The following is a 15,912-nucleotide window of genomic DNA, read 5'->3' as shown; positions in this document are numbered from 1 at the left end:
TTTTCACAATAAAAAATTTAAAAAAAAGAAATCCTGAGAATTCATAGTTTGATAGTTTGAGGGTCCTATTGCCATACATTTAACACCATTAACTTAAGATGTCAGTTTTTAACCAGTCATATTTAGAACAAGACCCTATCTCTGATACTCACTTTCCATATATGCCAGGCTCTGTTTAGCACTGTTCTCTTGCTGTGACGGCACAGCATAGTATGTGGGATATTTGTTCTTTAAAGTAAACTTTGCCATAATCTTTGTGAATGAGAATTGCATATTTGTGTGTGTGTGTGTGTATCTATGTAACGTTTTTAATTACTCATTATTTCAGAGAATAGATGAAAAGAATTCCTTTCATCACATTAAATATAATCCTATAAATATGAACAGAGAATTTTACAATAAAGAAATTGTTCTTTTAATCCTCAGATATTTTCTTGAAAAATATTTAATACTTTGAAGACAAATAAGAAATGAGCAAAGCCTCTTAATTTTTACTACACAGGTTTATATTAGCACTACCTTCCACAGTTTGTTTTCCAGGTTTCCAGACATCTGAGACTTAAGTGTGTTCATTATTTCATAACAGAACTTAATAGCATAAGAGTAGTGTTCTGAAGGTGACATTGTGAAGTAATCATTATAAATTAAATGAGTTACTGTAGGTAACATGATGTTTTGAAGTATATTTGCATCGTAGAATGATTTTTTTTGAATTTGAAAAAAATCTTTTATTTTCAATAAAGCTTAAAATCTGTAACCTTTTCTTATTTTATTTTATTTTATTTATTTATTTAATTGTGAGAATACTGTACAGAGGAGTTACAATTACATGGGCAAGATAACGAGTACATTTCTTTTTTTTTTTATTGTGAAAATACTGTACAGAGGGGTTACAATTACATGGGCAAGATAGTGAGTACATTTCTTAGCAAGCATTGTAGCCTCCTCCTTTGTTTACCCTTCCCATCCCTTCCCATCCTCCCTCCCCGCCCACCCAAGTTGTAAAGTTCGTTTTCGACATGACAACTTGTACTTCTCATTGTTGCAACGGGTCCACTTGTATCCCTACTTAAACGACTTGTTTTTCCCCTTCCCCTCCACAAATTATACCGACATCAAATACAGCAAAAGCAGGGGTTATACTGTGGGGGAGGGACATACAAAGCAACAAAGAAATAATCTTATAATTGCATTAGAAACAAATGCATGAAAGAAAGAAAAACATTTAAAATACATATCTTAGGGTGTATTTTCCTAACATCACCTTATCTGACCTTTTCTGCTTGACTCATACATATACTAGATATTGCAAATAAGGGAAATCATGGGACCTATGTTTCTTTGGGCTTGGCTTACTTCACTTAATATAATTTTTTCCAAGTCTTTCCATTTCCTAACAACTGGGGCAATGTCGTTCTTTCTGATGGAGGCATAGAATTCCATTGTGTATATATACCACATTTTCTTGATCCATTCATCTACTGAGGGGCATTTGGGTTGGTTCCAGATCTTAGCTATGGTAAATAATGCTGCAATATTTCTTATCAAGCATTGTTGCCTCCTCTTTATTTCCCCTTCCCATCCCTTCCCATACTCCTCCCCTCCCCCACCCAACCCCCCCACCCCCCACCAAAGTTGTTAAGTTCATTTTTCGACATAACGACTTGTACATCTCATTGTCCCAATGAGTCCACCTGTATCCCTAGTTAAACGATTTGTTTTTTTCCCCTTCCCCTCCACAAATTATACCTACATCAAAAACAGTGAAAGTATGGGTTATACTGTAGGGGAGGGACATACAAAGCAACATAGAAATCATCTTATAAATATGATAGAAACAATTGCATGAAAGGAAAAAAAAAACAAAAAAAACCATTTGAATACTTATCTTGGGGTTCATTCCCCTAACATCAACTTATCTGACCTTTTCTACTTGACTCAGACATATACTAGTTATTGCAAATAAAGGAAACCATGGGACCTATGTTTCTTTGGGCCTGGCTTACAACAGACAGGGTCTCATATCTAAAATATACCTGGAACTTAAAAAATTAAATCCCCCCAAGACAAATCTTCAAAGAAACAACTGCCCAATAGATACGTGGGCTAAAGGCTTAAAGAGAAATTTCTCTTAAGAGGAAAGAAGGATGGCCAATAGACACATGAAGAAATGCTCAACCTCTCTAGCCGTAAAAGAAATGCAAATCAAAACAACATTGAGATACCACTTCACCCCAGTTAGGATGGCTACAATCAAGAACTGGAATAACAACAGATGCTGGAGGGGATGCGGACAGAAAGGAACCTTACTTCATTGTTGGTGGGAGTGTAAACTTGTTCAACCACTTTGGAAAGCAGTGTGGAGGTTCCTCAAAAGACTCCACGTAGAGCTCCCCTATGATCCGGCAATCCCACTTTTGGGCATTTACTCAAATGATCACAAACAAGACCACACTAAAGCTACCAGCACGACTATGTTTATTGCAGCATTATTTACCATAGCTAAGATATGGAAGCAACCCAGATGCCCCTCAGTAGATGAATGGATCAAGAAAATGTGGTATATATACACAATGGAATTCTATGCCTCCTTCAGAAAGAATGACATTGCCCCATTTGTTAGGAAAGGAAAGCATCGTAGAATAATTAAACTTTGCTAAATCACATTTGCTTTACCTCATAAGGTAACAATGTGAGTTGGCTTTTCATTTTTCCATACTTTTTTATGTAATTAACCATACTCACCACACTATGCAATCGATCTCTCTTTTGGAGAGAAAATTGAGCTGTAAAGCTAATTTTAAATTTTTATTAGCACAAATTAATTATACAAAAGAATGATTTTATTATGATATATAGTGTAATTGGTCATATTAACCCCAATCACCCTTTTTGTCCCCATCCCTTCTCTTACTGGATATGTCCCTCCCAAGTAGTCCCCCTTCTACACACAAAAATATTTCTTTTAATTTTTAACTTTTAAATTTTGTCTTCTTTCTGGCAATGTATTTGGAAACTGCTGAAAATCATATGGCTGCAGTTGAGTGGGTGTATTTCCGGATCTTCTAGTCTATTGCTGTGTGTGGTGTGTGTGTATGTGTGTGTGTGTTAGTACCTACAATTTTTATTACTGTGGCTCTGTAGTATATATAGCATGAAACCAGAAGTTGTGAACCTTCAGCATTGCTCATTTTGATCAGGATTACTTTAGCTATTCTCTCTCTCTCTCTCTCTCTCCTTTCCCTCTTCTCTCTTCATTCTCACCCTCCCTTCCTCTATCTCTCTTTCCTCCTATGGGTGTGTGTTCTTTCTATGAATGATAGGATTATTTGTATAGTTCTGTGAGGAATTTCGGTGGATGTTGATGAAGATGGCATTAAATCTATACATCACTTTTAGTAGTGTGTCCATTTATACAATTCCACAATATTAATACTACCAATTTATGAACGTGAGCAGTCTTTCTGTCTTCTAGTGTCTTCAATATGTTTTTTTCAGTGTTTTATAGTTGGTAGTTCAAAATATAAAGTTCAACTTCCGTGTGTTTGTACAGTTTCTATAGTTTCTCTAGTTCTTGATTTCTAACTTTATTCCATTATGATGAAAAGAATTATTTCACTGAATATAGTGGCTCAAGACTATAATCCTAGTTATACGGGATGAGGAGATTGAGGATTGTGGTTTGAAAAGTACAAGTGTAATGGTGGAGTGTGGATGTGGGCTCCTGACATCATAACTATCAGAGAGGCATAACAGCTGTGCATATCTTTGTCTTCCACAGTGACATGGGAAGCCTGTGTAGGAGGATTGCAGCCTATTACAGTCTGGGTAGAAAAAAGAACTTACCTAAAAACTAACCAATATAAAAAAGGACCTTGAGTTCAGTCCTTAGTACTTAAAAACGGAAGAGGGGTATTTGAATCTATGAGCCAGTTGACATCTTTTAACAGGAGAGTTAAGATCATTTACATTTTTACATTTAGGGTTATTATCAAGAGGTATTTGCCAATTCCTATAATTGTTTTCATTGTTTTTCTCTATTGATTTAAGTTCCACTTGTTCTTTTCTCTTTCTTTTTCATTTTGGGTGTTTTCTGTTCTACTGAGTTGAATATGTTTGATTTTTCTCCCCCAGTTCTTATATCTTTATTTATACCTCTCATAAAATTTATACTTTTCTGAACTCTTGGATTTGTGATTATACTTTTTTTCCTCATAGTGTGTAATAATCATTGGAGTATTTTTTACAACCTGGCTTAGTGATTACAGATTGCTTTACTTTGTGTTTGTATTGTTTCTCCATTGATTTTGAAGTATAACTATGTTGCATACAGTAATCTTGTTTGGATGTTATTACTTTCTAGGCTTGAAATATATCATTCCCTGTTTTCCTGGCTCTTAGGGTTTATGCTGAGAGGTCTGGTGTAATTTTGATGTTTTACTTTTAATTAAGTTGGCATTTATCTCTTACAGTTTTTAATAGTCTATTCTTTTGTTGGCATTTTGTTATACTGTGAAATAATGACTTTCTTCTCTGGTTATATTAGTTTTAGATTCTACATGTCTTCTAAACGTAGATTTTCACATCTTTCTCTAAATTTGGGATATATGCTGCTCTAACTTTATTGAGTAGGTTTTCTGTGCTTTTAGTCTGTATTCAGTTCCTTCTTTTACCCCATGTATTCTTAGATTTGCTGTAAATAATGTTACAGCATTCTTGAAAGTTGTGTTCATGTAATTTTTATTGCTGTTTGAATGTAATATATCCTTGACTTCATTTTCAATCCTTGATATTATTTCTTTTGCTAGACCTAGTATATTAGTAGAGATTTCCATGATTTTCTAAAATTTTATTATATTTTCATTTTTAACATTTCTTATTTTCTTCCAGAATCTCATTTTTCTTGGTAAATTTCTCACTTACATTGCTTTTTTTTTTCTTACCCAAGTCCTGAATTGACTTCCTTCCTTACTTCATTCATCTGTTTGAATCCTCTATGAAGTCATTGATCATTTATTAAGCTAGGCTTTTAAATCTTTTTCTGGTATTGCCATTATTATTTTTGGATTTTTCTCATTATTATGTTGCCTTGTGTTTTCATAGTGAGATTTGTACCTCAGACTCTGCACTGTAGTTTTGATGAAGCATTTGTTTTTAGTGTCCCTCTTAAACGCAGCTTATACTTCCAACCTGAGTTGTTCTGTCTATAACAGCTTTCTTGAACTTATTTATGCTATTTAAATGAAATTTTGTACCCTTTGACTTTTATCCTAACCACCTCAGCCTCCCTCTGGTAATCCACATTCTACTCTTAAGTTTTATGCATTTTCTTCTTTCTATTTTCCTCAAACAGTTTACTGCAGAACTGTTTGAAGCATGGTGAAAAGTTTAGACCTTTTCCCTGCCCTTCTCTTTTATTCTACTATCTAGTGAGTTTTAGTGGAGAGATAATGAAGGAAATCAATATTATTGAAATCATGATGAGAAGAACATAAAATTTAAATTTTCTGCTTATGAAATAAGCTTTGGTCTGGTCTCGGGGGTAGGAAAGATTATGAATGTTCTTTACTTTTCATACTGTTTCTAAATTACCATAGATGCACTTGTAATAATTATGCCACAGATTTCTTGGCAAAAGTAGTTCTAATTTTTGGCTAAATTATTTTAAATCATCCCTATTTTTCCTTTGTATAAGTCAATTTGTTTGTGACAATATTAAACTATCATCAGTTAATTAGATGACAATACTGAAAAAAGGCATTTTTGGTAGCTTAGCTACATATCCAACTCTATTGTGATAACAACACTATAACAACAATGAAGTAAATAATTATATTGATCATAAAAATAAGGTTCAGGTTAAAACTTGAAGCATTATTTGGATGTGAATAACTTATTTTTCCTATTGTTACTAATTTTCTCTTAATGCTATTTCACTAATTTTCTCTTAAGCTTTTCAATCTGCATTCTATTTATTAAAAGACTGTATACTTATGACACATGGTAGCTGTACTGAGCTTTTTTGAATTCTCCATTGCTTTAAAAAATTTAAATATGAGTTTATTTTCAGAACTCTCTTTCATCTTCTTCCCTTTGTTTCCTGTCTTCTCAAAGGATGTCTTCCTTGATATTTTGTTCTGTTTTATCCACTGATTTTTCTGACACCTCCTCAAGTTTCTAGATTTTTTTAAGTTAAAATACTTTTAATTGTTATAAAATTATTAAAATAAACTTAATTATAAAAAAATCCAAGAACTATAAGAAACTAATGTAATTATGATAAAATTCCATCACCCAAAACAATTAATAGCAATCTTCTGAATAAAACAAGAGAGTTAATATTATGACCATAACATTGATTCAATTATGTATTGTAAACAAACACATAATTCTAATTAGATTATGTATAAATGGGATTATGTCTCCTGTTTTATCTTGTGAACTCAGCTCTTTATAGTTGAAAACCCTAACATCTTTCCATGTTAATCATGAAGATCTCATCTACTGCAGTTGCTACATAGCATTTCATGGCATGTTCACCTTGGTTTTTTTTTTTTTTTTTTTTTTTTTGTTGTTTTTTGGTCGTGGGGTCTGGACTCTGGGCCTGGGTACTGTCCCTCAGCTTTTCAGCTTAAGGCTAGCGCTCTACCACTTGAGCCACAGCACCACTTCCGGCTTTTTTTTCTGCTTATGTGGTGCTGAGGAATTGAACCCAGGGCCTCATGCATGCAAGACAAGTGCTCTACCACTGAGCCACCTTCCCAGCCCTCACCTTGTTGTTTTAAGCAGTCCCTTATTAATGAGCATTTTGCTTCTTTTTCATTTTTCCTATTTAAACTCAATTGCTAAAGACCTTACATATTCATCTGTGTATATTGGTAATCTTTCTAGTATAAATTCTCAGGAAAGTTACTCAATCAAATGATTTGAAGTTAAAATGCTAGCATACACAAAAATACAGTGCAGGACAGGATTGTATAAGTTATCGTGGGGGTGTGGGTACTAGAGGAAGTGGGAGGGTGAATTGAGAAAGAAGGAGGATGACGATGGTCAAAACACTTTAGGTACATGTGTGAAAATGGAACCGTGAATGTTGTTGAGATTGATTTGGGCAGAGGGACAGGAGGAAGAGTGACAGGAGTAAGCCTAGTCATGGTACACTGTAGGTATGTATAGAAATGGTAAAAATGAAAGCATCTTGAACAACTGATTGATGCTAATAAACATGTAAAACTAAAGGTGAAGTGTTACTACAAGGTTTAAACCTTCTTATACCTTCTTCTAGAATGATTGTACCCATGTGCAAACCTATTAGCATAATATGAGAATTTCTATTTATTTCTTCTAACTTGTGTGTGTGTGTACATGTGCAATTACTGGGGCTTAAATGTAGGGCCTCACACTGTTGCTTGGGTTTTGACGTTTTAGTACTTGAGTCACCATTCCAGTCCAGTGTTTTTTCAGGTTAATTGGAGAAAGATTCTCCTAGACTTTTCTGACCTATCTGTCCTAAATTTTTTTGTTGAAAGCAGATGTGAATGTGCCAGAGCTTCCGATATCTTTTTTGGTCCAGTGATGTTTCTAGGATCTTATATAGCTTGGCAAAGACAAGTTGTTGGTCTATACACAAGTGCCAACCACCCTATTGCTGTCATTGGCAACTCTGGACACTGGTACTGTGAACACATTTCTGCCATTACATTGTGTTTCTACTCCCAGAGGCAATGCTGCCATCTTAGTCCAGGGCAGAGATCGCATTGATAGCACTAGTTCTGTCATTGTTTGCCTTTTCTAGTACCCTCAGTTTCTAACCTTACTCAGGTGGTTGTATACAATTTGTTATTATCATGCTGATCAGATAGGATCAATCGTTGTTGATTCTTCCTTCCTGTTAAATTGTTTTTCTTTGAGCTCTTGGTCATGAGAGAGCATCTCTGTTGTTTTCCAATTGTTTTCTAATCAGAATCATTTTCTTCTGTATCCGTTTTTGTAATTTCTTTCTTTTTACTCGTTGAATAACAAGTTATCCTTAAATTTGTTGGTTTCAAATAGCAACCATACTACATTGATAATAATTCTTTAGATGATCAATTTGAATAGGACTCAACTACTAACTACTGATGGCTGGCTTCTGCACCTAACAGTCAGTTTCTAATTTGGGAGGTCAGCTGATTCTTATTTGTAAATAGCTGTATGATAATGCCAATGGCTTTTATTTTTGTTTAAGATATTTTAATAGTTTTATCCCTACAATTTCATAGTGTAATTCTACCAAGCTTTCTCATGGAAAACTCATGTTCCTTCTCAACAAACTCCCTAGTTTTTCCAAGTAAGCCCTTCAGTCCTTAATTACAATGATTCTCAGTGTGAGCCCTTTCTATAGGTGTATACATTTTTTCATGTAACTATAATACAAAATTAAATATGGAAAGAGTTTACAGTTTTACATATCTGCTTATTTTCTTTTCTTTAATTGTGAAAATACCATACAGAGGGCTTATAGTTACATGAGCAAGGTAATGAGTGCATTTCTTATCAAGCATTGTTGCCCCCTCCTTTGTTTCCCCTTACCATTCCTTCCCATCTCCAATGTGACTAACATTTTTAGAAATCATAATTTAATTAGAATGCTATTAAGTGTGAAAGTAAATTCTACTTTTCTTTTTCTTTCATTTTCTACATTATTTTAGGATATTTGATCTAGTCTATTCCTCAAATCTTTGTGCTTATTAAAATGTATGCCTTGTCAGGCACTGATGGCTCACACATTTAATTTTAGCTATGCAGGAGGCTGAGATCTGAGGATCACGGTTTGAAGTCAGACTGTGTAGGATAGTTCATGTCTCTAATTAATCACCAAAAAGCTGAAAATGGTGCTGTTGCTCAAGCAAGGGTAGAATGCTAGCCTTGAGCACAAAAGCTCAGGGATGGTGCCTATGCCTTGAGTTCAAGCCCCAGAACCAGCACACACACACAATGTATGCCTTGGTTTTCATTCCTGCTTAAACATGGATTTCACAAAGAGTTCTCTTCCGATTTTGCTCACGTGAATTCCTTTTTGTATATTGCCCAATGTGCATCTTATGATCCAAAATCATTAATTGTTAAGCTAACTCAAACATATATTCTTTATTGAACTTTCACTTAATGCTAAGGCTATTCCTGATCTATTTTTAAAAATTTTAAACTCATGAATTTTTACATCACTGAATGTCAGGTATGATACAGTAACATTTGCTTAATTACAAATGGAACATGTAATGCTTTTTATTTGCATTCCAATTTGTATTATTGGTAGTGTTTTTATTGTTGGACATGAATCTTTAATATTGGGATGATTATCTTTTTTAAGTACAAGAAATTATAAACAGTTTTTTTGGGGGGCCTGAACTCTGGGCCTGGGCGCTGTCCCTCAGATCTTCAGCTCAAGGCTAGCATTCTACCACTTGAGCCACAGCGCCACTTCTGGTTTTTTTCTTTTTGCTTATTTGGTGTTGAGGAATTGAACCCAGGGCCTCATGCATGCAAGGCAAGCGCTCTACCACTGAGCGACCTCCCCAGCCCCAATTATAAACATTTCTTATTGTCCAGTTTTTTGATTGCTTAGAACTCTAGACTGTCTAAGCATAATTAACATCCAACATTAAGCTATTTCCAACTAACACAAACTAAAAATCCTCATGTATTCCTTCAAAAATTTAAGAAAAACCCACATTATTATGATTCATTCACTTACTGAAGACATATTGAGTATTAGATTTAAAATAATTTTTTTCATTAGCATATATTACTAAAAAGATTTCATTATGTTTCTGTATATATTTATATGTATTACTTTGATTGTGTTCACTTCTATTACCTTTTTATTCTGCTTCTGTTTCCACCTCTTCTCTTCCCTTCTGCTTCCTCAATATTTTCCCTTTCACATTTATGACCTTCTCTCTTCTCCCCAGCTTTTACAAATGAGAGAAAACTGGAAATATTTATTTTCATGGAATTGATTTTTTTTCACTAAACATGAGAATGTCCAACACATGATATATTTTTATTCTTCTTTATTGGCTTAGTAAAAGTTCATTTTTGTGTGTATATATAATTGCATGTATGTATAATATTGTAATATGTATATATACACATAAGGTGGCATGTGTATATATGATGTGGTATATGTATGTGTGTACATATATATACATACATACATATATATGACACATTTTCTTTATTGATTCATCAATTAATGGGTACCTGGACCCGTTGCATAGTTTGGCTATTGTAAACATACTCTTAAGGTATAATGTTAGTTCAGTTGCTGTGTTTTATTTGACGAACAATAAAACTTCTTACAAAGACAGTATTTCTGAAAACCTGCAAAAATACTTTTGAAACTTGCATCTTAGATTACCTCTTTGGATTGCCTTTTCTGGAATTCTATTTTTTTTTTTTTACCTAGCATAGTCAGAAATAGGCATTTTGTTTTATAATGATATAGGGTAAATAAATGGGACCATCACTGATATAATGCTATACTTTCTTCTAGTCAAATAACACAACACTGAGCAGTGCAGGATCCTGTAATACTTAGTTCCTGTATAAACATCCTTACTCATACCTTCTTGGGCTCATTTTCATTTTCTGTATTGCTCACTCTCATCAGAGAATTCCTGTGGGACTAATAACTCTGGTATATTGTGATTAATGATACCTTCTTGTGTTCTCTGATTCTGTTAGAGTCTCCATGGAATTAAAAATCACATGTTTATTTATTTGAATGTATTTGACCTTTTTCCCATGACTGACTAATCTAAATGGCTATAGTGACTCAGTAATTATGCACCAGCTGTAGTATATTCATTCCGTGGAATAAACAAAGTGTTCTCTTAGAGAGTAGATTGTATGACCCTCTTCAAGCCAGATAAATAAAAGAGAGTATTTTATAGTAGTCATTATTAATCATAATTACTCAATGCATCTCTTTCATCATTATATTTTATAAACATTGAAATGGCATGACCATCAACACATCAAGAACTATTTCAGAGGAGTAGAGAGTGTAGCTCAAGTTGTAAAGTGCCTACCTAGCAGGCACAAATACTGAATTTAAGCTCTAGTACTGTCTAAATATTAAAAAAGTTTTATTGCTGATACTTATAGTTAAAATATGTAGAATAATTCTGAATCTGCTCAACATGATAATATCCTTACCACTTCAACAATCCAGGATTTGTTAATAATATTTGTGCTCAGAAATCAATGTTATCCTTTGTTTTTTATATATTTCCTGTAGAGAACTTGTATTTTTTTAGCTGACATCTGATCTGTATTTGGAAAAAAAACCCAAACAACAACAACAACAATAACAACAACAAATGACTCTGAGGTTTCTCTGGTATTTCACATCTTCCCTAATCCCTAGCTTTATTCTAAATGCATTTACTTTTTCAGAATTCCTTATGACTTTTATGTAAGCTTCTGAAGACCAGAATTTGCCTTCTAACACTACTCTTTAGGGAAAAGCTTTGCTTAACTGTTCAAAGGTTTACTTGAAGAGGGCACTCTGAATAAAATTGTACAAAATTTAAACAAAATCTCATTTTTAGTTCTGAGCTTAAGTTATAGTGATGGTTTTAAAGCCAGATAAATTCTGAAAAAATTCTGGTCTTCTGTATTTATCTGTTTTTTAATAGCAGTATTTGATGCTTAGTAGTGTTTTAAAAATGTATTCATATCTAAATTATTTCCCCCTTTTCGCATGTGTGGTACTAGAAATTGAAATTGGGGCCTCCAGATTGCTAGGTATACACACTCTGTCTCTTGAGCCACTATTCTAACCCTTTCAAAATTAGGTTATTTTTCAGACAGGATCTCATATTTTTTTTATGCTACTCAGGGACCATGATCCTCCCGTCTATGCTGCCTATGTAGATGCCATTGCAGACATACACTAGTATGCTCAGATTATTCATTGAAGTAGGTATCTCACTAACTTTTAGCCCATGATATCCCTAAACTATGACCCCAGGGATCTTTCATTCCTGAGTAGATGGGATTACATGCATGAGTAACCATACCAGGCTGGTTTTATATTTTTAACTTACTTTTTAAAAATTGTGACATAAAGTCAACTCTTTCTGAAAATTTTGATCAAATTTAGATATATCTGTTTGAAAGTATTCCCTCTTCTAACTAAAACTTTATTCTTACAAAATAAATTTTGTTTACTGTATAATGTTAGAAAGTAATTCAGACTGGAGTTAATATTTGTCAAACTATATCAGAACAATGACACCATTCTTTTCTTGAATTCCTGGTCTATCAGGATGAAAACTTCAATTTTGGATATAATGTAGTAGAAAAAAAATGATGATAATTTTAATCTAGAAATATTGAAGTGATTCCCTAGTGCTTTAAGCAGGTATTACAACAGAAAGTAGTTAATATAGGGAGAAGCAGGACACAATGAAACTGGACAGAAAAGTGTATGCCTTTTCTTATTTCATCAGCCAGTGAAGGTTAGCTCAGTGAGAGAAAAGGGGAACTAATATGTATAATGGTCAACCATGGAACTGATACTGTGTTCAACATTTTACATGTTATATTATTGTATATAATCTCTGTAGAAAGTCTCCTAAATCAAGTGGTAAGCTGTAAACATGTGTAGATTTTTATTTTGCCCTGAAACAAATATTAGTGTTTTAGGGCAGAAGCAAACTACTATAATGAGCATAGTATAGCTGCCTTTCGCTTCATGAAGGAGCAATAGTACGTCAGGAAAGAATGTAATAGTTGTGATCACAGAAGAAACCCTGGAAATGAGGATCTGGGAAGTTGTACAGGAACCACTGAAGAATTCTTGTCTTGCCCCCTGAGAGAGGGTGAGAGACCACATCACATCGTGGAAAACAATCTTCCTAGAGAAAAGAAGGCTGAGCTCTCAGGTTTAAAGCAGTAGCTCCAGGCTCTGTTCCATTTGGAAATGCGAGTCGCACTAGTCAAGAAGAGGCTCCCTCTAGTCAGTCAGCTTTAAACTTTGAGGCCAGTTTTTCTTCCTCTAGATATCCCCAACCTTGCAGAAACAAGAAAAAATAATTTCTCTACAATTCCACAGACATGAATTGAGACAGTTTTGGTACTGTTGCTACAAAATTTGTTATCATTAGCTGTATTTCCACCCCTTTATCAAGGTGTTTAATGGTGTAGGATATTATGCCTGTACTGGATGTCTTTACTTAATCATCTTCTTTATACAAAAAAGTTACTTAATAAATGTTTATAGACTACCAAAAACTATCAAGCACTATTTCAGAATTCTCTGACTCATTAACTTTACAAACTGTTTGAGAAAAAAATAGGAACTAAACACTAAGCATAATGAATTATGTAGAGTTGAAGTGCCATATAAAAGTAGAAGAGCATGAGTACCATACTCAGAGAAGATAGGGTATAACATGAAATGTATACTCCACTGAGGAGGCAAACTATTCCTGAAGATTTGTAGGAGGTGAGGGATTAGCCAAGTATTAAGACTATTTCAGGAAGTGAAAAAAGACAAAGTCCCTAAGAGGAAATAATTGCAGCAAGAAAGCCAGTGTGGTGGGAAGGAAGCCAGCAACACAATAATTACCTCAATAAGGGAACAAGCCATGAAGAGGCCATACACGTCTGCAAAAGAGATAAAGGTATAATATGCAATGCTGTGTTTGCTGTGTTGATTTTATTCTTCCCATTATACTTGTTTACTTATACTGCTTTTTATGTATATTTTTCTTCTATACAGTATTGCTCATCATTTTAAAATTTTTTGTGTTTTCATATTCCACTTGCTCTTCATCTTTTCTTACCTTCTCTCTTGTTATAGTTTTGTCCTTCACTATATTTGATCATTCTATGGTAAAATCTCACCATGTCCTATGTCCCCCTACCCTTCACACCTCCTTTTAGCTGTAAATGGGAATGTACAGTGTGTAATCACAGAGGCAGTAGTAATTTTGGCAGGTTGCCGCTCTACCTTGAAGGAAGAAAGTTTCTGCCAGAAAGGAATTACAGGAGAGCAGGCAGTCTTCCAGGTTTGGAAGGACAGTATTCTTTCCAAGAGATGCTAACTTTGCCACCTATGCTTTCAACACTTTCTTCTTCAGCACTTGAGAGGTGAAGATGGTTACTTCCCTAAACTCCCTGAGCTCTGATGAGCTTCTTAAGCTCCAAAGAGAGTTGAATAGATTCAACTTGAAATACAACTTAGCTTTTTAAAACCTTTTGTTTTATGAATTATAAAAAAACACTTTCTGAATAAAATAAGCACTAATAGTTTTGCTTTATAGCTAAACCAAGTAGCTTAGAAAGACAAAGTGATTTTTTTCAAGGTTGCATAAATATAAATGGCAGAGATAATATCTAAATATATTTTAAGTTAAACTTGGAGATCCTGCTGCTAGTCACTGCTGTGTAATTTCCCTCATAATATAACTTAACATTATAAGTAAAATACTAAACAAGAGCAGAAATAGTCCTGAAAATTACTGTTGTTGAAAAGCACTGACTCTTTACTTAGGCCTATAAGTTAATTAAAAATAGCATAAAATTGTTGCTTCTCTGTCTTCATTTTGTATCTGTATTCTTTACTCTCTGTCTCTCCTTTGCAAAAACCTTCATATCCAGCAAGAAGAGGACAGATGGATAGCTTTTCTTTACAATGATAGCTAAAACTATCTATCCTTATACAAAGCAACAACAGAGTAAGGCAGAGATAGACAGACCACCCAACCAAATGAGGACAATTACCTATAATGATGAGTTTGCACTCTGTTGTAGGAGTAATCATCTCACATTGCTTCACTCAAGTGATCATAGAGGTGATCACTGTCCTGAAAGCCCTTGCAGAACTTGGACTGAGATAAGGGTCTGTCAGATTTGGGCCTGTTAACTATGCATACCTTTCACACTTGCTTCAGTTTTTTTCTCTATTTAAATCTAATATGGATAAGCTGATAAACTGGTTTGTATACTTTGCTTCCTGTGGCATACCCATACTGTGATAATCTCCTTTCTCTGCTTTTCACCACTTCTTGTCTCTTTATTTGGTACATTTGAGTGAATGGCTGGACCTGACATATGGAAACCGGTAGTTAGATTTGTAGCCCCAATCTCTGGTTACAGAATATTCATAGCTTTGGCTAAGAATTGAATCTTTGAACTTTACATGCATTTTAATGTTCTGTAATGTTATTTGAACTAATTGCTTTTTCACTTGCCTATAAGTATCCACACAGGAAAGAAATCTGAACACAGAAACTATTTTCAGCCTCAAGTCTTTTTAGAAGATTGATTTACAATTATTTTCATATTTATAAGATTAAGGTTCATTATTGAAAAAATATATATACATACATTATCATATTTTCTTCCAGCATTAAAAATATGTTACTCTCATTTTTAATCTTACTAGAATTGGGAAGTATTTGGCTCTGCTTTTCAAAAATAAATATTACAGAATTAAGTAGAAAGATAGCCACTTCTGAAGTCAAATTTATTATGATATATTTGATATATTTTCAAAGGAACACTGTTAAAATAATACTCATTGAGTATGTAAAAGTATCATATTAATGGCATGTCTTCTGAAAGTTAGTATGACTAAACATGTTTCAGTTGAGACTTTCCTGGCTGTGCTAATCATTCCAAGGCTGCAATGACAAAGCACCATAGACGGGGTGACTTAAATTAAGTCTTCTCATCTTTCTGGAGATGAAGGGTCTACCTTTAAGAGTTACAGGGCAGTTTTGATTTTGAGGTCTTTTCTCCTGGTTGAGAGACAGTAGTCATCTTATTTTGTCTTCACATTACTTCACTGTGTTGCCTGTGCTTAGAGACGAAGCGATTGAAGGGTTCTTTAATGTCTCTTAATACTAGTTGTAA

At 34.0% G+C, this 15,912-nt stretch overlaps 1 protein-coding gene across 13 annotated transcripts in view; it reads left to right on the top strand.

The window, feature by feature from the left end:
* Nucleotides 1-15,912, top strand: part of Slc4a10 (solute carrier family 4 member 10) — a 274,758-nt gene that overhangs the window by 120,006 nt on the left and 138,840 nt on the right. The window lies entirely within an intron of this gene.

The sequence above is a fragment of the Dipodomys spectabilis genome, unplaced genomic scaffold, assembly GCF_019054845.1.
Source record: "Dipodomys spectabilis isolate Male_0828 unplaced genomic scaffold, ASM1905484v1 ptg000256l, whole genome shotgun sequence".
NCBI classification, from domain to species: Eukaryota; Metazoa; Chordata; class Mammalia; order Rodentia; family Heteromyidae; genus Dipodomys; species Dipodomys spectabilis.
This window is presented reverse-complemented; position numbering and strand designations above follow the sequence as displayed.